This window comes from Amphibalanus amphitrite, unplaced genomic scaffold (assembly GCF_019059575.1).
Source record: "Amphibalanus amphitrite isolate SeventyFive unplaced genomic scaffold, NRLGWU_Aamphi_draft 002024F_arrow, whole genome shotgun sequence".
NCBI lineage: Eukaryota > Metazoa > Arthropoda > Thecostraca > Balanomorpha > Balanidae > Amphibalanus > Amphibalanus amphitrite.
The window spans coordinates 53168-77038 of record NW_024883517.1 but is presented as its reverse complement, the minus strand read 5'-3'; the positions used below and the strand labels follow the sequence as shown (position 1 = coordinate 77038).

Genomic DNA, 23871 nt, shown 5'->3' with positions numbered 1-23871 from the left:
CACCCAGCCGATAACTCGAGAACCAATAGGGGCAGCGCAACACGCGAGGCGGCAAACAAAACAACGCGACAAGACGCTTCTAATGAGCACTTAATGAACTTAAGCAACTTAATGAGCACAAAATTGAATTTCGAGGTCACAGGTCGGGTCAAGGTCAGGTCAATCACCTCAGGTTGGGCTTTCAGTAGCATGGACTGATATGCATGATATGATCGAATGATATGCAACATGACCTATTTGGGTCACCACGTGCCCTTGACCTTTCCAGGTAAAAAAAAAAAACTTCGAAGCGACTGAAGGAGAGAAGCACGATAGTGCCATTGCCAATGCGTCATCTTTTCTGGTTCAAAAGTCATTCGTGAAAATGATTTATCCAAAAACAGCTATTTTCACAATGTTTGACCTATGGAGGCTTAACCGTTGACCTGAGGTCAATTTTGATGATAACCTTATCAAAAGGAAGTTCAAAAGCTATCGATTGCTTTTCCATGCTTTTTCTAGCTATCATACCTCCTGAGATAACGCATGTTTTCTGAAAAAAATATGACATTTGGCAAATGTTGACCTTTGATGACCTCTGGTGACCCCAATATTGCTCTAAGATGAAAAATGACTGAAATCCTTCTTTCAACCGTACGCATTGAGAGCTATCGACTGCTTTTTACCGCGCCTTTCTAGCCCTCCTAGTTTTTATTACAGGTGGGTGGCAACATATGCGTCCCCCCGGGGTGCAGTTGGCTGAGACCGCCACTGGGGCGCGGATTAAAAATTAGTTCACAAAATAGGCAGCGTTGGGATCCTAAGCTGTATCCTGAGAACACCTTATTGCTTTATTTTTATTTCAACAATTTCATCCTTTTCACATGATCTCGGACTGGCCAACAAAAAGTCGACAATAAATACCTACTAATAAGTAGTATTTGCTCATGTATATTCGTGAAATGTTAAAATTACAGTACTAGAAAAACTTGACCTATAGGTATTTCGTCCATCGGACTTATTCAGGGAAGACGAAAACAAATGAAAACAAATTCAGTGCGGCTACGTATAATATGTTCGAAAGAAAATGACTGTCGCATGAAATGTTTATAGCTTTTAAAATAAGTTATGTTTATTTCTAGACATGCAGATACAGGAGATGAAATAGGTACTAGACAAAAGCCCGGCAGTTACAGATCAAATACTCGGTCCCAAGTTGGGCCCGATTTAATCGCGCCTGGGGGGGGGGGTCGGATCCGAACCCCCTCCATTTTCTTGAATAACTCATGAACCGCTTACGCTATCAACTTGAAACTTGGCATACCTTCTCCCTTATCAATTTGACATCTCCTGTGCAATTTTCTAAGAAAAAAATCCAATTTGTTTTAGATATATCGATTTTAGTGATGTAACTACATGGCGTTTTAGTCAAAAAGTGGTAAATGTTAAAAAAAAAATCGTCAAAAATAAGGGTTTAAAGCAAATTGCAAATTAAGGACATGAACAGACGCAGCTCAACGAGTTCTTTAAAATGGCCATCTCTGATTTTCCATAAAATGCGTTTTTCACCCCTAAAACTTCAAAAAACTATATTTTTGGAAAAACAGCTAATAAAATCCAAAATTTTGAGAATTTTCAAAAAACCGGAATATACATATGTTGTAGAGCTCTATTAGAACATAAGATGTCCCAAATTTCAACATCCTATTTTGATTTTTGAATCCCAAATTGTAAAAAAATAGCTCGAACATGCATAGGGCATGGTGACGTCATTAGCATTTTCGTGAATTAGAGGCACTTCTGAACATCGCATGTGAAAACAAATGGCACCACTAGGTTCCTGGGACAACGCTCGTCTAGAAAAGCGCATTTTTATGTCAAAAATAAAAAGTTGAAGAATTGACCTTTTTTCTTAGCCCTCGTTTAGTTATGTATGGTATAAACGATTTTTTATGCTTTCAATGCACACTTATCAACCAGCAGTGAATTGGGGTCACATATAACCATTACCATCGGATTCTGCGTGAAAAATAAGCCATAAAACATGTGCCGCACGCCCATGTAGTAGAAAGTGAAAACCGTGACCTTTCGTGACCTGACCTGACCTTGACCCGTACTTAGTATGACCCCTATACGCACATGGTACCTTCACTAGGTCTTTGAGGTCATTTTTGGTGAGTTTCGAGCAGCAGCTATCGATTCCGCTGTCCGTAAGCCTAATCATGCAAAACCCTAGAATTTGACCTTTGACCTGACCTTGACCCGAAAGTTGACCTCAATTTCAAAATATTAAGAGTACTTTGGGAAGGTCTCGTAGAGAGCTTTCGAACGCCGCCTCGCAGGGCTCGATGCGACAATTGGTTCTCGAGATAACAGGGGGGTCGGATCCGACCCCCCCCCCCCCCCCAGGCTGTCGTGGGTACGGAAATAGCCCAGGCGGTGCCGGGTTACTCGGCACTACGTTCGCTATTGATCCGAATCGTAATCAGACTTCCCCATTTGACCTGACCTTGACCTAACCTTTAACGAAGGTAGTAAACGACTCCTCCCCCATTAGTGAATGGTATCCAGCTAGGGGCTTATGTAGTTGAGCATGGGTTAAAATTGTCCGTCAATTTGCCTAAATTGTCGCAAGAAAAAATGTCCTTAGATTACATCTGGTGACCAGACCTGAGACCTTTGACCTGACTCCCATATGCCAAAGATACAGCACTGCGTAGAGATACAAGAAAGGGCGGAGCTTGGGTAATGAATTTTGACAAATGCCTTTATAAGTAGTTTAAGATTGTTTAGCTTCAGGCTTTCACCCTGTTGTCAGTTTGACGAATTGAAATAAGTAAAATTGGAAAAATCGGATATCAGGTTGTTTTAAATTAACATTCTTATTTTGTATACGTAAAAATAATATTATACACTGTATGCATAACGTTATATCATTATAAACAAGCTTTCCACAAAACGCTTGTGCAAAACGTGGTAACATGCGGCGTCACATCCGGAGGAACGGTCACACCCCAGGTAGAGGTGTCAATCGGAACTTAAATCTTCGGAATTCCGATTTTGTCCAATGTCCAATTCGGAATTCGGTTGGACAATGACGGCAGGCTTTGGACAACTTTGGACAATCGCTTGCTACACCTCAACATTTTTATAAAGTAATCGTTTTTAACATTGATTGCCTTTTAGAAAGCTCAGCTATCGATATGATTAACACTTTGAGCTGGTAACGATACATTAAAAGCAAATTAAATAACGGTGTTGAGTGTAAACTATTGCGCAGATATCGGACATCTTTGGACAAATGGCTAGCTTGGACATTTTTGGACGGACAGTCGACGTAAGTATTAGACATTGGACGGACATTGGACATACGTTTTCTGAAATTGACACCACTAACCCCAGGGCATAATAAAGGCTGCCGCACACTGGACCGCGCATGCACGTGGGAGTCTGCGAGTGTACATACAAGACTGCGAGTTAGGGTTTTGGCACAAGAACGTGGGTTATGCTGTAATCTGTAATGTTTTTTATCGTCTACATTGTCTGCATCATTTTCTTTTTAACACCGGCGACGTCGTCTGTCATTGCTCCGGTAGCTGTTAAAGGAAATAGTTCACTTTCCTGAAATTAGTATTTTGCTACGGATTTATGTTTTTTGTATGCTAAAAATGTTCAGAAAATAAAATAAAACCTTTTTGTAAAAACAATTATTTTCTATACTTTAATCTAGAAAGAGCTATCATAAAAACTATATTCTACGTAAAATGATGTTTTGACGCGGAAGCTGATTACGCGTTGACCAATCACATTGCGTGGTTCAAACCTACCCATGCTGCAATGGCTGTAAGCAGCATGCTGATTGGCTGACGATGACGTGGCTGCATTCCTTTCTAAGACACCACATTCCTGCGTAAGACACTCTTTTTGGAACGGGAAATTGAATATCTTTGCTTAGGGTGATCGTACCGTACAAGCTTATGATTTGTGCTAGTTAGTCTCAGCAAAAGCTACAAAACTGCTATTTCAGTTCAAAACCCCATGTTAACCCGCGCCCCAGTGGCGGTCTCAGCCAACTTCGCCCTAGTGGGGGGGGGGGAGCATATGTTACCACCCACCTCTAATTCAAAAACTAAAAGGGCTAGAAAGACGCGGTAAAAAGCAGTCGATAGCTCTCAATGCGTACATTTGAGAGTATGTATTTTGGTCATTTTTCATCTTAAAGCAATATTGGGGTCACTGGAGGTCATCAAAGGTCAAAGTTTGCCAAATGTCATTATATTTCTCAGAAAACATACATTTATCTCAGGAACTATAATAGCTAGAAAAACGCAGGGAAAAACAATCGATAGCTTTTGAAATCTTCTTTTCATAAGGTCATTATCAAAATTGACCTTAGGTCAACGGTTTAGCCCCCAGAGGGCAAAAACTCCAAAAATAGCTGTTTTTACGAAATGTGTTTTTCGACAATAACTTTTGACTTAAAAAAGCCACAACATTTCGATTGCCAGAATCGTATTCCTCTCGCCGAGACGCGTCGAATAAACTATTATTTGAGCTTTTAAGGTCAACATGAAAATTTGACCTCAGGTCAACGTCAAACCGGAAGGTCTTGACCGGAAAAGGTCTTGTTGCATATCATTCGATGCGTCTCAACAAGACAAACACAATGAGACCATCCCCAGCGTCCTATCTCTTTCCAATCGAGAGTTATTGGCATAAATCTGTTTGTAGCCTCAAATGACCTCGGATGACCTTTCTAGAGGCTATCAGCAAAAAAAAAAGACACCTTGGTTGTCACGGGTGGTCCAGATAATTGTGATTCTGAAATATTTGGACTGTTCCTATGCGTACACACGGATCCTAGAGGCATTTCCATTTTCTTCATTGACTTATAATGGTAAGTTTACGCCACTGACCTGACCTTAGGTCACGGATATAAAAAATCCGAGATATAAAAATTGTAGGCACCCATAACATCATGCAATCCACCAAGTTTAAAACCTTTCTGACAAACATTGCAGGCTGGACATGATTGGAAACTTTTTTAGGCTTGGTCAGTTAACTTGACCTGGTGACCTGACCTGACATGACCTGGGGTAAAAAATTTTACACCTTGTCCAAAATTGATGTACAAAAAGCTACCCCAAGCGGCGCGGCGTTACACGCCGCGGTTTTTTATTCACACCCAAAAAACGCGACAGGGTGGTAACATATCCCCCCCCCCCCCACTGGGACGAAGGTTAAAAATTAACTATTTCCTTGTATGAACTATGTATGATTTCAAGCTTTTACGACTAGACATTGTAATTCGACGTACGTTTTTTCGGCTACTAGTCGTTTATTGAAACGAAAACAATAAACGACTAGTAGCCGAAAAACGCATTTCCTTTAACTTTGTCCGACTGGATAGTGGGTAATATATCGCAACCTTTTCTGCTAGTAAAGTTTGAGAATGTTTGAGGCATGAAATTTATATAACTTGTAATACCAGTTTCTTTCATTACTTCTTTTTGGATCATGTTTCAAACATATTCTGGTCGTTGTTGATATTCCGTCCCAGACCGAACATCAAAGCTGGGTTGGCAAATTCGTCAAACGCAGATTAATTTTCAAGTAAACTATGCAAACTTCGAAAAAAAGCAGGTTGGATGCACTGAGCTACATACATTCTGGGAACGCTTCCTTACTGAAGCAGATACTTATTGCGCCGCTTATCGGCAAGAACAAAGTCTTATCAGAGAAAACTCGCAGACTCGCAATTATGAGGACAGTGAAAAAATGATGAACTGATGAAACTCGCAAGGGCAAAGTCTAGAGTGGAGCAGCCTTAGAAAACACAATGCATTGATGTCACAACAGTTACAGTGCCTCACATCGGTGCACCGACCCACCTGGTAAGACGACTCCTGTGGCGGGTCCCGGTGGTGTGTTAGAGCGGTCGGGCCGCCATCGGCGAACCAGCCGTCTTTGGTGGACCTGAAATAAGAGTGGAAAGGAATAAATATCGATCTCGTGCAAAGTTTGCATTTGCCACATTTCATTCATTTCAAATAAAAATAACTGGAGCAGACTTATCTTTTGAGTATAGATTGAGGCGGAGGTGTGTTGGAGCACTGCCACCATCTCTCTAGCGATGCAAGCCTGAAACAACAGTACAGAGGAATTAGTAAACACAGAAGAAAATGGAAAAGAAAAATATGAAATAAAATGAGAACAAAAAGCAGTAAGAATTTCAAAGTATTGGTGGATGTGAGCTGAACTGTCAGAGCCAGGTCGAAATTAGCGCAAGTTCATGTAACATTTGTATTGGTTTCACACCATAGAACTAGTTCGTTCTAAACTAGCGTTCGAATTAGTCCTAGTAGTAGAAGTAGAACTAGAACTAGTCCGAACTAGAGCTCGGACAGAAAAAAAAACACTCATCTTTCGTCCAGGTGTGAGGTCGCCGGAGATTCCCAATCAAGCTGGTTCACCAACCCGCGAGCTCCCAGGCGCGCATGAAATAAAAACAACACTGGAATCAGCATACCAAATTCTGCAAATCCTGCCACACACAAAGAGCTAGAGCCTAGTGACAATCAAAGGTGTGTTTATCTAGCTTAATGGGGCTGCTGGGTGCACCGACTGCAATGGCCATATGGCGCCCAGATCTAATGTGTAAGTTAATTGTGGTTTTAGGGCGCAACAACTGCCGTGGCCCATATCTAGTGTTCTTCGTGTGAATTCAGTTCACTCATAAGTATAGGTGTATGTCATACCTGTGAGAGATCTGGAGTTCCCGTCGGCCGCAGTCCAGTTTTGACCGGCAGATGGACGTTTCCAGTCTCGGTACCAACGGCGACGCACGTACTGCCGCACATGAGCTGTGGGAGAAATGACACGATGTTATAAATTGAAGTAAAATAGCCGCCCTACCGCAAGAAAAAGAAACAAAACATGAAGAAAAATACATGGTGATTATGTCGACGATTGTTTGATAAAGCGATCGCAAATATGGACTGCAATATGATTTACAAAGTAGTGTCACACCCCTTGTCGCTGCGTCCCATTCACTCTATTAATTTGTTCATTTTATTTCAAAACAAAGCAATGTACCAAAAACTAATTCGCACAAAATAATCGCCGCCACACTGACAAGTACCACAGCCTAAGCCTTTAAGTACAGATTATGAAGACACATCCAAATTCCTGTCGCGGGTAGGCCGTCACAAAGTGGATTATATCACGCCCCAGGTGCTCACCGTTCCGAGTCTGTTTGTTGACAGGTCGGTCCGACACCGGACCGGGGGCGCGCTCTCTCTCTCTCTCTCCCGGTGGTCGTCCAGCGAACACAGAGGGGTGGCGGCACCGCCCCAGACGGCTGATCACACAACGCAATGCTGAAACGACAGAAGAGGCATCGAGTCACTCACTTGGGCATGGGGACTTGGACATGAAAACACGGATTTTAGGACTAAAGTACGTATCGCTAAAGAACGTAGGACAAAAGTACGTATGCAAATGTTCGTACGCAAATATACGTAGGCGATAAAGTTCGTATGCCAAAAGTACGTACGCAAATGTTCGTACGCAAAAGTACGTATGCAAAAGTACGTAGTGCATAAAGTACATATGTCAAAAGTACGTACGCAAATGTTCGTACGCAAAAGTACGTATGAAAAAGTACGTAGTGCATAAAGTACGTATGCCAAAAGTACGTACGCAAATGTTCGTACGTACGCAAAAGTACGTATGCAAAAGTACGTAGTGTAAAATGTACGTATGCCTAAAGTACGTACGCAAATGTTCGTACGCAAAAGTTCGTATGCAAAAGTACGTAGTGTATAAAGTACGTATGCCAAAAGTACGTACGCAAATGTTCGTACGCAAAAGTACGTATGCAAAAGTACGTAGTGTATAAAGTACGTATGCTAAAAGTACGTACGCAAATGTTCGTTTGCAAAAGTTCGTATGCAAAAGTACGTAGTGTAAAAAGTACGTATGCCAAAAGTACGTACGGTTCGTATGCCAAAGTACGTATTGTATAAAGTACGTATGCTAAAAGTAGGGTATAGTAGTGTAAAGTACTGTCTCCACGTGTAAACATTTTCGGTTTTTACGCGTTTTAGCAAACGAGAGTTTTGCGCTTTTTTCGCTTTTTAACAGACGCTTTTGCGAGTTTTGCGAGTTTTTCGCTTTTTACGGTTTTAGTTTGTCAGTCGTTCAGAACAATTACAATTTCAGAAAAATTTCAATTTCAGAGAAAGAACATCTTTCTCCGCCCTTCGTGCGCTGTATGCCGTGGCCCTCTTGTCCCACAGGGCAGGCATCTGGCGCACGGCTTCTATTAACCCCTCGATTTTCGCTGTAAAGATAGTTAAAGGGGTATCATCACGTTACCCTATTGTTATCACCGCTATGACATCAGTTAATTATCAATTATCTGAAATGATCTGATATCGTAATATCTGTTATCCATAGACTCACTATGTAATTATTTGACATCCACATCGTTGGAATAGCAACAGAAGTTATTGGTATGGTTGTCTGAGTACTTGCCACGATCATTGGCTTAATCAAATTGCGTTTCATCGCTTTCCACACTTTCCATTGCATCCATTTCACCGTAAAATGGTATTAATAGCAGAAGGATTACCTTCTTAGCCTTGTCAAAAACCGGAAAACTTTCATTCGATCCAAATGTTTGGATAAAATCGCGCGTTTTTACAAATGAGAGTTTTGCGTTTTTTAAAGGTTTTACGAGTTTTGCATGACACAACCTGACGCGTTTTACGAGTTTTGCAGTTTTTTGATTTTATGAAGCCACTCGTTTTTCGATTTTTGACAAATCTTCCGCCGTGGAGATGGCACCGTGTAATTTAATGGTACAGATCAACGCCGGATCATGAAAAACTCGCAAAACATCAAAAAAGCGTTAAAACGTCATTAAAAACGCGCAAAACATGTACCGTGGAGAACGACCTTAAGTTGAGCCACTTTTTCTTTATTGCTGCTCTGTTGCCATACTAACAGGGAACTCATGATAAATTCATATACCAAATAATATAGCTATGTCCATTTCACCCATTTACTCATCGAGAAATTTTGCTATGCCTTGTAACAAATGCTCATTAAATAAAGAATAAGAAAGGTATTACACATTGATCAACTTAACCCAAGGGTGGGGTACGTACTTAATACCCTACGTGCATTTGCTATGCGTACTTTTGTCCGTGACGTACTTTTGTCCATACGTAGGGTAGACAGGGGCAAGTCGCCCCGCCGAGGTAAAACGCCTCACCGATGTTTCTCGGAACTGGCAGGGTTCTGGGGAAAGATCCTCTCTTCTGTTAAATGTGCACTATATGCTCATTATATGGGCAGACTGGAAAGTAATTGTGATAATTCTCTAGGGAGATATAGCCAAAAATGTGTTTGTTGAGTGATTTTTATGCTTGGTTGTCTGATTATACATCATCGCGTTCTTTTGTGGTCCACATCACCATCAGGTTAACAACTTTTATGTATTTTGAACCACTGTTGTCTAACGCTTATGATGTCGGGTTGGTTGGTGTTAAATTATGTCTTGCTGGAGCGCAAGGCGTTGTTCGCTGACCGAACTACGTGATGGGGCAAAACGCCCCAGTAGGTCGCGGGGCAAAAAGCCCCATGGGGCGTTTTACCTCGTGTGTTGTTCGGACTACCCACTTCCTAATGTTCGGTAGCTGGCGAACAGCAAGTTTCTATGCATTTATATGTGTTTCTATCAGCAACTGTATGGCAAGGGAAGTACTAGTATATTGTTAACTGATTTGCATTGCATTAACCCTCGCCGGCACAGGCCATTTTGAGTCCTTCGACGGCACAAGGGGGGGTGGTGGTACGACCCCCCCCCCTCGCGTTTGGCCCCTGATTGAGCTAGAGCTTCGCGGAAAAAACGAGCGTGTTGCCCGTCACGAGAGGAAGCCGATGATACCCAATTTTAAGGTCCTAGGTCATCGGGTGACCTTCCAGGTCAGGTCAATGACCCGAAAGCCGGGAAAATCGGGACCTGTTAGAAAGTCGTAAAGTGTGGCTGCGTCAGTGTATGTGGTTTTCCGGGGTGCTGATCACGAATATCGTGTTAGTTTTGATCAGAGATGATGTCTTTAAGCATTTAGACCAGGTCGGGTCAGGTCAGGTCAGGTCAACCGGTAGGGGTTGTGACGGGTATTCGTAATACGTGTCAACCGCCTCGGATAGCTTCGTAACATGTTACGAAAGCACCAAAACTACTTCGTTAATGTTCAAATGGTTGCTAAATTCGAATTCAGGTCCAAAAACTAGCCTAAAAACATGTAAAACTCGAAAAAGTGAACCGAGGTCACCCGAGGTCACCAAAGGTCAATGACCTGACCTGACCTTCAGGTGACCTTGACACCCACCCTAATGCATGGGAGCAACATCAAATCACATGTTTGAACGTTTGAAACCACGAAAAGCTTGCAAACGCGCGGCTAATGCGAGCCGACATGCGCCGAACCGCGATTTCGGCCAAACATGGTCACAGAAAAGAGATCACAGGTCAAAGGTCATTGGGGTCAGGGTCATGAAATTTTCAGGGTAGGTGTAAAATTGGTCAATGCAAGGGTACTGAAAGTTTCGTCGCGATCGGCCGCTTTTTACGCGAGTTATTCGTGAAAAACCTTAGGGGGGGGTTGCATCACCCCCCCCCCCCCTTGTGCCGGCGAGGGTTAATTTATTATTTGGCCTTATGAGGCAGGTGAAAAACCTGGTCATACAATAGTGTCATAGCTGAACACTTGATAGGATGGAAGGTGTTACCTTCAGTGCCGTGCCTCCAGCGGTCTAACGGACCTCTCATATAAGATTTAGCCAACTACCATGTTCAATCTTTAATCTAGTGGAGGATGGGGCTTCTTGCCTCAGGCCGTGGGGCGGTTTGCCTTGGGGTTGGGGCAAAATGCCCCATTTGCAGTTGCTTCACAAATCACTTCCTAGCTGGGAGTCCGATCATAAGTGAATGAATTTGAGGCGTGGAATTTAAAATAAAATGTCCAAAGAACACATTGAGCACAAATTTGGCCTTCCAGGTGATGTAAGACAAAAAAAGGTACCTATGTAGCAAAATAAGTTATCTGGGGCGTCTTGCCCAAGGCTACTTTATACCCTACGTACATTTGCTATGCGTAGGCTTTGTACGTGACGTACTTTGTCCATACGTACTTTAAACCCTACGTACTTCTGCGATACGTACTTTTGTCCGTGACGTACTTTTGTCCATACGTACTTTTTACCCTACGTACATTAGCTATACGTACTTTTGTCCGTGACGTACTTTTGTCCATACGTACTTTATACCCTACGTACTTCTGCGATACGTACTTTTGTCCCTGACGTACTTTTGTCCATACGTAGTACGTACTTTATATTGTACGTACTTCTGCGATACGTACTTTTGTCCCTGACGTACTTTTGTCCATACGTACTTTATACTGTACGTACTTCTGCGATACGTACTTTAATCCTACGTACTTTTGCTTACGTACTTTTGTCCTACGTACTTTAGCGATACGTACTTTTGTCCGTCACCCGAAAACACGCTGTGCCACATCAATACAATCCTGCCCATAGATGTCGCTAGCATACAGCGCCTGAAGTTATGCTGCGCCGCGTGGTTACAATCCTGCTCATAGATGTCGCTAGCGTATGACGCCTGAAGTTATGCTGCGCCGCAAAGCCTCCAGCGGCCGGTATAAAACATAGCTTTGGTCGACAATTGGCAGCCTTTTACATGCAGCGTTGGAGAAATATGACGGCGAAAATAAAGAATTGTTAGGTTGTGACAGCTTAACCCTCGCCCGTATAGGGGGGGGGGTCAAACGGACCCCCTTCGGTTTTTCGCGAATAACTCGCGTAAAAAGTGACCGATCGCGACGAAACTTCCAGTACCCTCGAGTTGGTTTTACACCTACCCTGAAAATTTTGTGACGCTGACCAGAGTGACCTTTGACCTGTGACTTATTTCTCGAGACCATGTTTGGCCATCTATATCAAAATTCTGAGAAATATATTTTTGTAAATACTATTGCTCTTAGCAATCTCTGAAAGTTTCAAAGCGATAGGTCACTTGGTGTAGCTATGGCAGACATTGAAACTGTTTGAGGTAGAACCGCCGTTTTTGAGATATTCGCGAAAAACCACAGAGGGAGGGGTGTTCAAACACCCCCTTCCAGTAGGGCGCGGGTGAAGAACTGATTGTTAACCCGCGCCCCGCTGGACTATTCAGCCATACGCACCCTGCTGGGGGGGGGGGGGGGGGCAGATTCTGCCCCCCTAACTTCCGAACCAATGGTCGTAGAAAGACGGGGAAAACGGATTCGAGAGCTCTCAACAAGGCGGATCTTAAGAGCCCAAACTTTTTTGCTTAACTAGGTCAGAGGTCAGATCAAGGGTACAAAATGCAAGTTTCTACAGTACCGGCCTTGCACCTTAGTTGCCGAAGAATGGACTGAGACTGATTGGCCAAAACGTGTTCTTAGGCTACCAAGACAATATTCGTTGCATACAATATCATGCAAAGGCCAAAAGGTCAAGGTCAGGTCAGGTCACCAAAAACGATATATAGAAAAGGGCATGTGCGACACATGTTTTATGAGTCATTTTATTCATAGAATTCAATAGGCACACTCAATAAGTGATATGGATCACATCTGGATGAATTTCAGGTCAAGGTCAGTTGAAGTGAGGTCAAATTTTGAAGCTGGTTGTTAAGGCCTAAAAAGGTGCCTATCTGATGCAGTCTTTCACGGCGAATCGTATGGTGCTATTTTTGTTTCCGTACATGGTCTAGAACTTCAAAAAAAATATTTTTCAAAAAATTGTGTCGTGACGTCATACAATTTTGAATAACTCCCACATTTTTGAACCGATTCTTTTAAAAATTGGTATGTAGGTGCACATAGATAACTTCTCTGACATATATTCCGGTTTTTTCGATACACTCAAAATTTTGGATTTTATCATTATCCCAAAAAAGTCAGTATTTTGAAGAAAAAAAATGGGCCAAAATCCAAAATTTTCAAAAAACCAAGACAGCCATTTGATAGACAAAGTAGAATCACGTATAACCTTTTTGTAACGTCTTAATTCCTTTTAAAATGAAGAAGTTAGCGGCGTTTGAAATTTTGCTGTTTTTTCGGCGAAAATACATGACGTCACTAAAACGTCATTTTCTCAATGAAAAATCTCCGACGGATTTCGCTCAAATTTTCAGGAAAGGTTTTACATTAATGTATGATAAGGCACTGAAAGTTTGACGTAGCTGGCGTAACGCGTTTAGAAGTTATTGGTGAAAAACGGGAGGGGGCAGATTTTGCTCCCCCCCCCCCAGCGGGGCGCGGGTTAACCCTATTAGTGGCAGGGGGGGGGGGTTGTTTTCATCCACCCCTCAGGTTTCTCGGGAATATCTCCGAAACCGCTGAAGCTACGATGCTGAAATTTTCTGACTTTTCCTAAAACTAAATTGGGCACATTCCCTGATATTTCAAGTTCAAAACTTTACCAGGGGCGGCTCCAGAGCACTGGGAATTGGGGGTCCTATTCGTGAAGCGAGTCATTTGGGCGAAGATCACGATGCTGATGTATTATAACTGTATGCACCACTTTTACGAACAGTGAATGAAAGGTATCATGTGATAACATATACAAAGTTATTGTGCATCCTCTTTTGACACGTTTTTGCTATAATAGGCGGATCCAGGCGTCCAAAAAGGGGGGATTATGTTTTACCTCCCAACATAGGTGCCCTGACACCGCCTATGCATGACCAATACAATTGTAGTCGTTCTCTCATAAGAAAATTGTAAGATAACAAGACCATTACCACCCTTTTTAGAAACAGTACCAACAAAAACCTTATTTACTATACTTTTTGTGTACCCCCAATCTCAATGATCTGTATCCGCCTATGATTTTTGAAAATGCATATTTTTAGGATCCATGTGAATTCCTGGTTCATTCGCTATCGATCGGCAAAAGTTGCGTTAAGATTGGTTTGGAAACCTGGCCGTGATAAACAGTCTAAAATGTATCTGCAATTTGCCCGTTTTTACCCCCCTCTACCCCCTATTGACATTTTTAATTTTTATTTTTTAGAAATGTTGATCACGTTGAGCGAAATCCAATGCAGTTTGAATTTTGAAAATCGGCCTGTTAGATCTCGAGATATCAGGGGGGGTCGTAAACAGCCCCCCCTGCCACTAATAGGGGTAGCCAGGAGCCTGCCACTAAGAGGGTTAAGACAGCAGAATTCATAACAAGGGTACACAGACACGCAGTTGTGAGTTGATCATATCACGCCCCAGGCACTCACCGTTGCGAGCATGACAGGTCGATGGGACGCGGGACCGGTGGCGGGGCCCGACTCCTCTCCGGTGGCCGTCCAGGCGACAGAGGGGTGGCGGCGCCGCCTCAGACGGCTGACCAGACAGGCCGGCACTGAAACGACCGGAGAGGCATCGAGTCAACCACTGGGGCGTGGTGACTTCGGAAGTCGGCGAAAACAGGGCGCCCGGGGCGATCTGATCAAGGCTCTTGAAATTCACTCGCACAACCCGCGTGACATATATCATGTGGAAGGCATACAGAGGGGGGACGCCGGTGAAAACAGGGCGCCGGAGGGCATATTAGTCACGTGATATTTGGAAGTTCTCCCGCTTCATGGGCCTTCTACATGTAAAACATCACGTGTGAATTTCACGAACCTTGATCAAATCGCCCCAGGCGCCCTGTTTTCACCGTCGTCCCAGAGGGGGAGAAGTTCTTTAATAGTCACGTGACGCAACATGCCCTCCGGCGCCCTGTTCTCACCGGCGTCCGTTAATTCGAGGTGTGGATCAGCTGGAAACAAATCAATATCGTTACGAAAATTGGGTACGCTCAGCTGTTCCGGACAGTTTCTTGGCTACATTTGTCACCTCGTTAGCCATAAAACATACTTGAAATTATTATTTAAAAACAAAAACATAGCGCAGTCGCATAGTTTGAGACACGTAAATATGATAACGAAGATATTATAAGAAAATATTACATCGAATATAAAAATGCCTTTCAGTTATCAAATCTGATACACTGTTTATTAATGTCTGCTATTTATCACCAATAAATGAACTTGGAATTACTGCATCGTAAAACTTTCATGCAATATCAGGACCCAATATGCAATTCAGGACCCAAGGAGAGGCTGCCAGAGATCCAGACTGCACTGGAGGGTGTCCTGGACACTCTGGCCACCTACTTTCTCCAGAACGGCATGAAGATAAACGCTGCAAAAACCGAGATGATGGTCGCCGGAGGCCGATCGGCGCTACAGGCTGCCGAGAGGGATCCGGTCCGAGTGCAGTTCCTGGGAGAGACTCTGCAACCGGTGTCAACTGTTAAAAATCTAGGTGTAATCTTTGATAGCCGACTGACCTTTGAACCACACATTGATTATATCGTCACCAAATGTTTAGGCGTTCTTGTCGGCCTGATGCACGCCAGGCATGTGCTTCCTCCAAGTGTACTTCCGACTATACTGGACGCCTTAGTCATGTCACATGTGCGCTATTGTAGTCAGGTATTCGGCTGTGCCAGCAAAACGAGCTTAAAGCGACTACAGAAAGTGCAAAACTTTGCTGCCAGAGTGATATCTGGCAGACGGAAGTATGATCATGTGTCCGACGTGATTAGGAATTTGGAGTGGCTCCCCGTCAGTGCGTTGATTGACATGAACGACGTATGTCTGCTACACGGGGTGATTAGCAGGGGTGAGCCTGAGGTACTGCGACAGGACATATCGTACAATAGAGATGTTTCCGAGCGCCAGACTAGGCAGTCCGGTCATTTACATGTACCGCGTGTTCGAACCAGCCTTGGCCAAAGAACTTTTAAGCAGCGAGCGTGTAAACTGTACAACGAACATGTTATAGGAACGGAGCTTCAGGTCATGTCTGGTCCGCGCTTTAAGAAAGGTATTAAAAGTCACCTAGTCAGCTAGATAGATGGATAGGCGACCATACAAACATTTTAGCTGTGCTTTTAGTTTTAGCGTGCTTTTATACTTTTGCAGGTTTAACTGTTTATGTGTCTTTTTAACGCGCTTACTGTTTTGACGAGGGCTCGGAATAGCCACCTTGAGTGGAAGAGTGCCGATGATGTAAAATACAATACAATACAATACAATATTACATCATTCCTTTACGTACAGGGACCCGCAGTTGCTTCTGTACACACTAGTATTTCAGCGTATTCTTTGCCTGTGACACCGTTGGAGGCGAATTGGGAAATGATTGTGTACTTATTAAAACCACCATCTGAAGGGCTTTAAACTGATGTGCTGCTCTCCTAATTCAGTGAACTTTTTATGGCTATATCAGCAAAACATTGTTTTCAGCGCTTTTTCCTGCCCCATTCCTTCTGAAACCTGGAAACGCTTATTCCATTTACTCCTGCCATCTGACGATGGTCGTGCTGACTACTAGTTCCGGTGCTAGTTACTGCTCCAGTTTTGCACCCGGCACAAACTCAGGCGGCGCCGGGCCGTGGCTCGACCAGGGGAGGGTCGGACCGAGCCGACTGCCTGGGGCGCGGTTAGATCGGACGCCTTGCTGGGGAAGGGGACGGGAGTGAGGGGGAGGGGAGGAGGTGGTCACGTGGTCCGTCCAAGCTCGCAGACGGCCTGTCCTGCGCCCAGCCATGTTCCGTGATCCAAAATGGCACGAGAGCTGTGGAATGCCTGGAGGAGACGCTTCGAAAGCGAACTTCAGCAGCACTAATTTACCATATTCTGTGGAGATAAATGAAAATTATCTTAATGCAGAAAAAATTATATGCCTAAGCTGTATAAGCTGTATCTTTTTAAAAGTTGTAAATAGGATTATTTTTAGGGACTTATAGGCTCAATGTCCCAAAATTTGTCGATTTGGGTGGGAAACGACATCCAAATTAAATTCATTTTTCACTCTTACCACCAATATTTAAGAATAATTGTCCACTCCCAACCAAGAAAACTTAGGATTTTTTACCAGGAGCAGTTGTGTGGATGCCAGGTTTAGCATCAAACATTCTACACCCTAGAATAAAATACATGTTTTTGTTGTTTCTCACTCCTTTTAGATCTAATCGAATCAGCAGTTTTCTACCTCCCCCCATTTTGGTGGGTATTTTTCCCCTCTGACACCCATGACAAAACTCAATTTTGGGACACTGTATAGGCTTCGTATACACAGTGAATTGTGTTACATTAAGCTGTTTCGCTGTTATGGTTACTAACTGACTAGAGTTATCCTTTTTTCTCACAGGGAATGACAATACAATAACAATACGAATAAAACAGACGTTTCGCACAAAAAAGTGCCTCAGTCAGTGGCAAGAAATAAGTAATTACCTAGGCATACATGTTTTCTTTCGATAAAATCGATGAAGTAGTTATTTCTATTTTTAAGATATATTTTCAGCAGTTTTTAAGCACATCATGGAAGCTTATAAACATTTGTGTATTTTATCGGCAACCCGGCTGGCCAGACCGAGACGGTGCCGCATATAGTTCTCATCGATGTTAAACCTATACACTTATTTTTCTCCACTGACGAAGGCACGTTGTTGTCCGAAACGTTTGGTTTTATTCGCATTGTTTTTTATATTATCATTGTTCGTGAGAAAAACATACCCATATGGACTGGTCTCAGTTCATGTAGAAATTGTTGCATATTAATAACACAGATAAAATGAATATTAGCCCTCGCCACACATATAAGTAGAGGTAAGTAGACCGCGCCCCCTGTTTTTCACCAATAAATCGCGGCAAAGCGAAGGATTGCGACGATTCTTTGGTGCCCTGGAGTTAATCAAGTTTACAACTTCCCGGAAAATTAAATAGCCCTTATAATTTTTACATCTTGTCTGAGAATTTTAAATCCCTGAACCAAATTTCCTTTAACCTGTGATTATTTTTCTCAAGATCATGTCAGGCCGGAATAGCAATTGAAAGTCAGCGCACATCTGTGTGTTTCCATAGTCGTTTCGTGATTAGCAACGTGACAACATGTGAAATATACTATCTAATGTTTGTCTCATTGATTGTTGTGGCCGCAGGGCTGCGGAGTCGATGGATTTTCGGCGACTCCGACTCCGACTCCGACTCCGGCTTTCAAAAACCAGCTCCGACTCCGACTCCGACTCCGGGCAGAATTGTCGACTCCGACCGACTCCAACTCCCGACTCCGACTCCGCAGTCCTAGCAGGCCTGCGGAGTCGACAGATTTTCGGTGATTCCGACTCCGACTCCGGCTCGGGTTTCTAAAATCGACTCCGACTCCGACTCCGACTCCGGTCACAACTGTCGACTCCGACCGACTCCGACTCCGACTCCGACTCCGACTCCGACTCCGCAGCCCTGGTTGTGGGTGCCAAGGTCACGTGAAACTCAGGTTAAGGTCATTTACTTGAAATGATCTCGTTTAACTTCCTTAAATTTACACCTTTTTACTGTGGTTTTTAGGAAGTGTTGGTTTGAAATTTAGCACTCATTTTAGCATTTGAAAACTAGGCATACTTGGGTATCAGTTATAGTGCCTATGCAATATGTTGCAAGGCTGTAAGTGCTGGTTAACATTCTATGGATAGCCGGCAGAACGCCTAATGGGTGATCTGGCGTGACCCGTCCTACCCCAAATGCTTTGACACATCATCTTTGATCAAAGCAAGTGCAAATTCGGAGTCAGAAGCAAGCCAAGTCCCAGCAAACTTCACTTGTAGAAATTCTAGCAGGACCCAATTTTCCGTGCTTTAGGGTTATTAACCTGATCTGGGAGCCGGGAGGTCAACCAGTGACCTAGGATCTCGGCATTGACCAGGACATAAAAATAATTGGCTTTCTCTCGTCAGCGATGACCAGGGCCCTCAAATCATCGGATTTCTTTCGTCACGAGCAGCTCGCTCTTTTTTTCAGCGAAGCTCTGGCTATTCATGAATGGCTGAGGATTTCTTCGCCCCTCCGCTACATATAAGACGCTGAAAAGAAATGCCTAAGTGGGTGAGGGTTAAATATCGATTGTTTTTTTAAGTGCCGAAGCCCGAAACACTTTAATTTACTTCGATAGCAGTTTTTAAGACCAACGAGCTCGAATACTACTTCTTGAACAATGTAAGCACCACATAAAATGAATCGTAAGAGAAGCGGCTCAATATTAAGGAGCTATGAGACACTTAATAAAAAACGACATAGATTAGAAACTGCACCTAACTTGCACTGGTTTTCAAACCTTTTCGTTGCAGACTGGTAGATTAAATTTTAGGATTGATTTCAGCTGATGCTCAAATGGAGCTATTCATTCGTTCATTCATGCGACCATCCAATTCCACTCATAAAAGAAGCCAGTGACAAAATTGTTCATTTTAGATAAGTGTGAAATACAAACTCAATAAAAGTTTAATGATACGGCAAATTTGACAGCTTTTATAATGAACAGACAAATAACTTTAACAAATCAAAGTTGAGAGCCCCAAATAGGGGAGAGTGAGGTAAGATGAGCCAAGGGGCAAGTTTAGCTACCCCATGTTTCTCAGCTCCTATGGCGCTAATTGACTTGAGCTTCCATGTGCCGTTCGCTTACGATGCTGCAGTCTTTAACGCGAGACGGCAACGTTCTAACGCTCAACACCCGGTAACATGTGGTATCGCCCCTGATAACTAAGACATGTTTTGCCTTTAAAATGAGATGGTTGTTATCTGCGGTGCATGGTTATTTTCCTTAGCGGGTGTCATTAATCGAAAATGGCCACGGGTGGGGCAAGAAGAGCCATTTTCACCTGGGGGAAGATGAGCCGGATAAGCCATTGTTGTCTCCGCTGTCGAAAACTAAACTGAGCTGCGCTTGTTTCTGCTGAATAAAAATGGTAGGAAATTGTTTTCCTTTGTTGATTACAAAAGTTGTAAGTGATTTGCAGATTATCTGAAGGATAAAATGATTTCTTCCGTGATAGAAAATCGACGAGCTATTGGAAGGCTTAAAAGTCACTTTTTGATGGAGGAAAAAACTTTGCCATAAGTATCTATGCCATGGAGTAAATAAAAGAGCCCACTCTTCGCCGCGCCCGGGAAAAGAAAACGTTCGCTTTTTCTATCCAGCTCAACTTTCCCCACGACGTGTCTCAGCTTACCCCGCCCATGGGGTAAGATGAGCAACGTGCAAGATGATTTTTGACGTAGCCTTTTCAGTACAAAAATAAGCGGTATGAAACATTTCTAGCCACCATTACATGCGCAAATCACCACTCTGTCCGTCCAACCCGTAAACGCAGAAAAATGATCAGTAAGTTAGCCTGTAGCTTACGAAAACAAAAAGCGGCTCAACTTACCTCATTCTCCCATACGTAACACAATTGAGGGCATTTTTTTAGGCCATCCACAGTATTTGTCAACAATTGTGTTGTTTGGGGGACTGGGGAGGGTGGTTACTGGCTCATAATCTGTCCCCCCCCCCAAAAAAAAAAGAAAGAAAACGAAACCGATCATCCGCGAAAAGAACTATTGAGCTCGAACCAAGATGACGAATCGATTTATAGGTATGCAGGATGACTAATGATGCCACTTTTTGACTTCTTGTGTCAAATAAATTCCATCATCTGGATAGCACGTCAACATTCTATTTGACATTTTGCAACAAACGTATACTATTTGGCGCGACTAGCCTCATAAATGTTCTGAAACTAAAACCGTTTCTTCGCCATTAACTTGAACCACGTCATCCCAGCTTATGCACGACAAAAATAAAATAATGCTTCAGGATCACTGGCCTGAATTCCAATGCTTAAAGTTTACTCAAAACCGGTGTGGCTGAGGCACTCTTCGCTACATCTCGTGACGGCCACCATTGTGTTGCATTTTTCGGTAAGCTATAAGTTAATAAGGAAAGGATTGGTGAGTGGGTTGAAAACAGCCCTCACCCTCCACCCCCCTCCCCTCCTTCTTCTGGAAACATAAGTAACCGAAAGATCTGGCGATGGTTTATCCACCCCGTCTGCCGCTGCGCTGCGAGACCTCGATTCGTTTGGTATGTGGCTTCCTGAGCGGTCCTCCCCGTAGGCAAGGTGAAAGGTCATGGCCTGTATCAGAAATTTATACGTTGCTGAATATGTTTTATAGTTCTTCCAAGGCCTTGGACACCGCTTTATTATATCGGATAAGCATTGCAATTTCTTGTCAATCAATACATCTAAAGCAAACTTGATCATAATCCTATACTGCGGCAATTGTAGTTCTGCTTACGGTTGCCTCTTTATGATACGGGCCACCACCACCTCCACTGCGCTGGAGCTCTGGCGTTCTACCCCTCCCCGCTACGGACCGGCCCTCGGGCTAGGTGTGTTAGTACTGAGCGCAAACCTGTAGTAGTCACGTGACTTTCATTCACGTAGCGGGAACGGAAGCTATAGGCGATACCAAGGACGGGCTCTGGGGAGGCAACCGGCGCGGAAAAATAGCACGATTGTAGTTTTGGAAGAATATCTGTGGCGGTAAGAGGAATTATACAAAACATACGTCCTAGGAGCAAAAATGTGTTATTCCTCCATACTTTGTACTACATTTCCTTTCTCCAATGGTGGAAACTTAGCAAATAATAGCGCAATTCTAAATTGGTAATATATGTGTACAGTAGCAACTGCGGGTCCCTGTACCTACTGGTCCATAATGTACAGCTATTGCGTAATTTGTACTGGTCACAAAATGCTACCTTATTTTCAAAACAGCTCAACACGGCGCCCTATACCGCCTCTCATCGATCAAAAATATCCGCTTCCTTACCTTTTAAAGACAACAGCGGTATTTCAACTAAAATTCGTCACCACACCGAGTGCCGCCCGCCCTCACCGAGCGCTGGTAGCGAAGAGGTCGCGCGCGCGACGGCCAGCCTCGCTCCGGCCGACCGGCCGCCGCCCGGGGGCAGGACAGACGCAGGGGCGGCGCCAGGCACGGCGACTGGGGTGGGCGGCAGTGGCAGTCAGAGGCGGCGCCAGGCATGGAATCCGGGGGGGCATGGACGGAGGAAGGGGTGACAGAGAAGTGACGCATGTTCATTCCTTCTCTACTTACTAGCAAAAGGTGTTATTTTAAATATTGTAGAATTATCTAGCACAAAAGATCACAACAGAGTAGGCATGGCAAAAAGGAAGATAGACGGTTATTACTGATATGACGCCATATCTGGTAACCTAAGACAAGTGGAGGAAAAAACGCAATTGGTAACCGTATATGTGTCCAAATATACTCATCCACTTCATTCTAAGACATTTTCAGAGGTCAGGAAACGTTGAAAACACACGCAGAAATCGCTTTAGATTCGAATTTTATACTGCAGCAATGAAAAAAATACAATACTGAGTAGGATATGATAACATTTTATTATGCATTTCAGTAATTTCATTTCTTATACCTTTTGTTTTTAGATGGACCATAGAACATCGGACAGATACATGATATAAAATTTTCGTGACCTAAGATGACCTGGCCTTAACCTGAAAATTCAAAGCACAAGTTTGGTAGGTAACCTTAGGGTACCTATCTAAGTCATAGGGCAAGGAGTGCGGAAACCAAAAATGAGCGTGATCGGACCTGTTAGCCGGCGGTCAGAGCCTAAATTGTAAACAAACAAAAATGCCGATAATTTTTGCTTTGATCTGACCCGTGACGTCATCCGTGACCCCCAGGTCATTGAAATTAGCTTTAACTCGACAGATGTTCCAAGGCTATGAGACGCCGTTTGAATTTTGACGATCAGGGGTGGAGAATTAGAGGTTTTGCTTTTGGGGGTGCTCGAGCACCCACCCCCTGAAATACAAGTCACCATATAATAGTGCTCCGGGGTTGTTTCAATTACGTCTGAGACACAAAATGCCTTGCGTAAGTGCATATTTACGTCTGGACAACGAGTTGCGTTGGAGAGGCCGGAAATAGTGGCGATTTCAGGACCGCAAGAATGGACCGTAATTGGAATGATTCTTTTTTAAACCGTGCACTGTTTTCGGCCGAAATTTAACAGTTAGGGGAGAGTGGTGCAGGAGGCCCCCCCTTAAGCTCAGTTGCTATTTTTAGACAACTGATAATATTTAAGAGCTAACGTGTGCATGCGCTGTGAGCATGCATCATTTTCCCATACATATTTGCATTCAAAATGAATCTAGGGGGTACACAAACCGTAAACTTTAACATTTTGGAAAAAGTTGCAAAAGGGCCTCTTACACTATGGGTATGGTAAGACGCCCCCCCCCCCCTCGGGCGTTTAACAAGGCAAGTCGACTTGTAAAAGACGTTTTGCGAACACAGCTGCAAGGCCTTTTATTTCGAAAAGCTAAGCAAATACGGTGTTATCGAAACCAATAACACTTCTAAAGCGCTCGAACAATGCGAAAACTAGCACAACCAAACGCTGATGACCAACGAAAATTGTACCTATTACCTCTAGAAAAAGAAACAGAAAAAAAAACAAAAACAAACTCCTTGAAAAAAGAATGCCACGCCTGCCGCAGGTGCAGGCGTTTTAGCATCGGGGGCGTTTTTTATCGGGGGGGGGGCGTTTTATAATCCTCGAAGGGAGGGCCTCTTAAAAAAAATGCAGTGTTTTAACGTCACAATATTTATGGTTTATGAGACATTTGCAGCGCACCAGAACATGGTCTATTCTGAAGCTAACATGTGACAATTTCGATGAGATAAGATTGCATTTGATAGTCATTGTTTTTTCAGATATATAAGGGTGATAAAGATGCATATATCTAGCAAGTAAAGGGGCAAAAACAGAAACAGGCTTACCAAAAGTCGCTGCGACGCACCTGATACCTCAGGTTTCGTGAGTTGTTGTTTCAAGAGGGCTT

The 23871-nt window shown here is 43.4% G+C and overlaps 1 long non-coding RNA gene across 4 annotated transcripts; it reads right to left on the bottom strand.

Annotated features, from left to right (window-relative positions):
• Positions 1-5869: 5869 nt before the first annotated feature.
• Positions 5870-21910, bottom strand: LOC122376119. Of its 4 annotated transcripts, XR_006255537.1 has the most exons (6): positions 21806-21902; positions 15257-15376; positions 14333-14457; positions 7221-7358; positions 6738-6842; positions 6403-6463 (listed from the first exon to the last, which is right to left on the bottom strand). It is a non-coding gene; the product is annotated as an uncharacterized LOC122376119 (long non-coding RNA). The 4 variants fall into 4 exon arrangements; XR_006255535.1 differs by lacking the exons at positions 6403-6463; positions 15257-15376 and adding an exon at positions 5870-5955 and having other exon boundaries at positions 21806-21910; XR_006255536.1 differs by lacking the exons at positions 6403-6463; positions 15257-15376 and adding an exon at positions 6064-6120 and having other exon boundaries at positions 21806-21883.
• Between the last annotated feature and the right edge of the window lie 1961 nt (positions 21911-23871).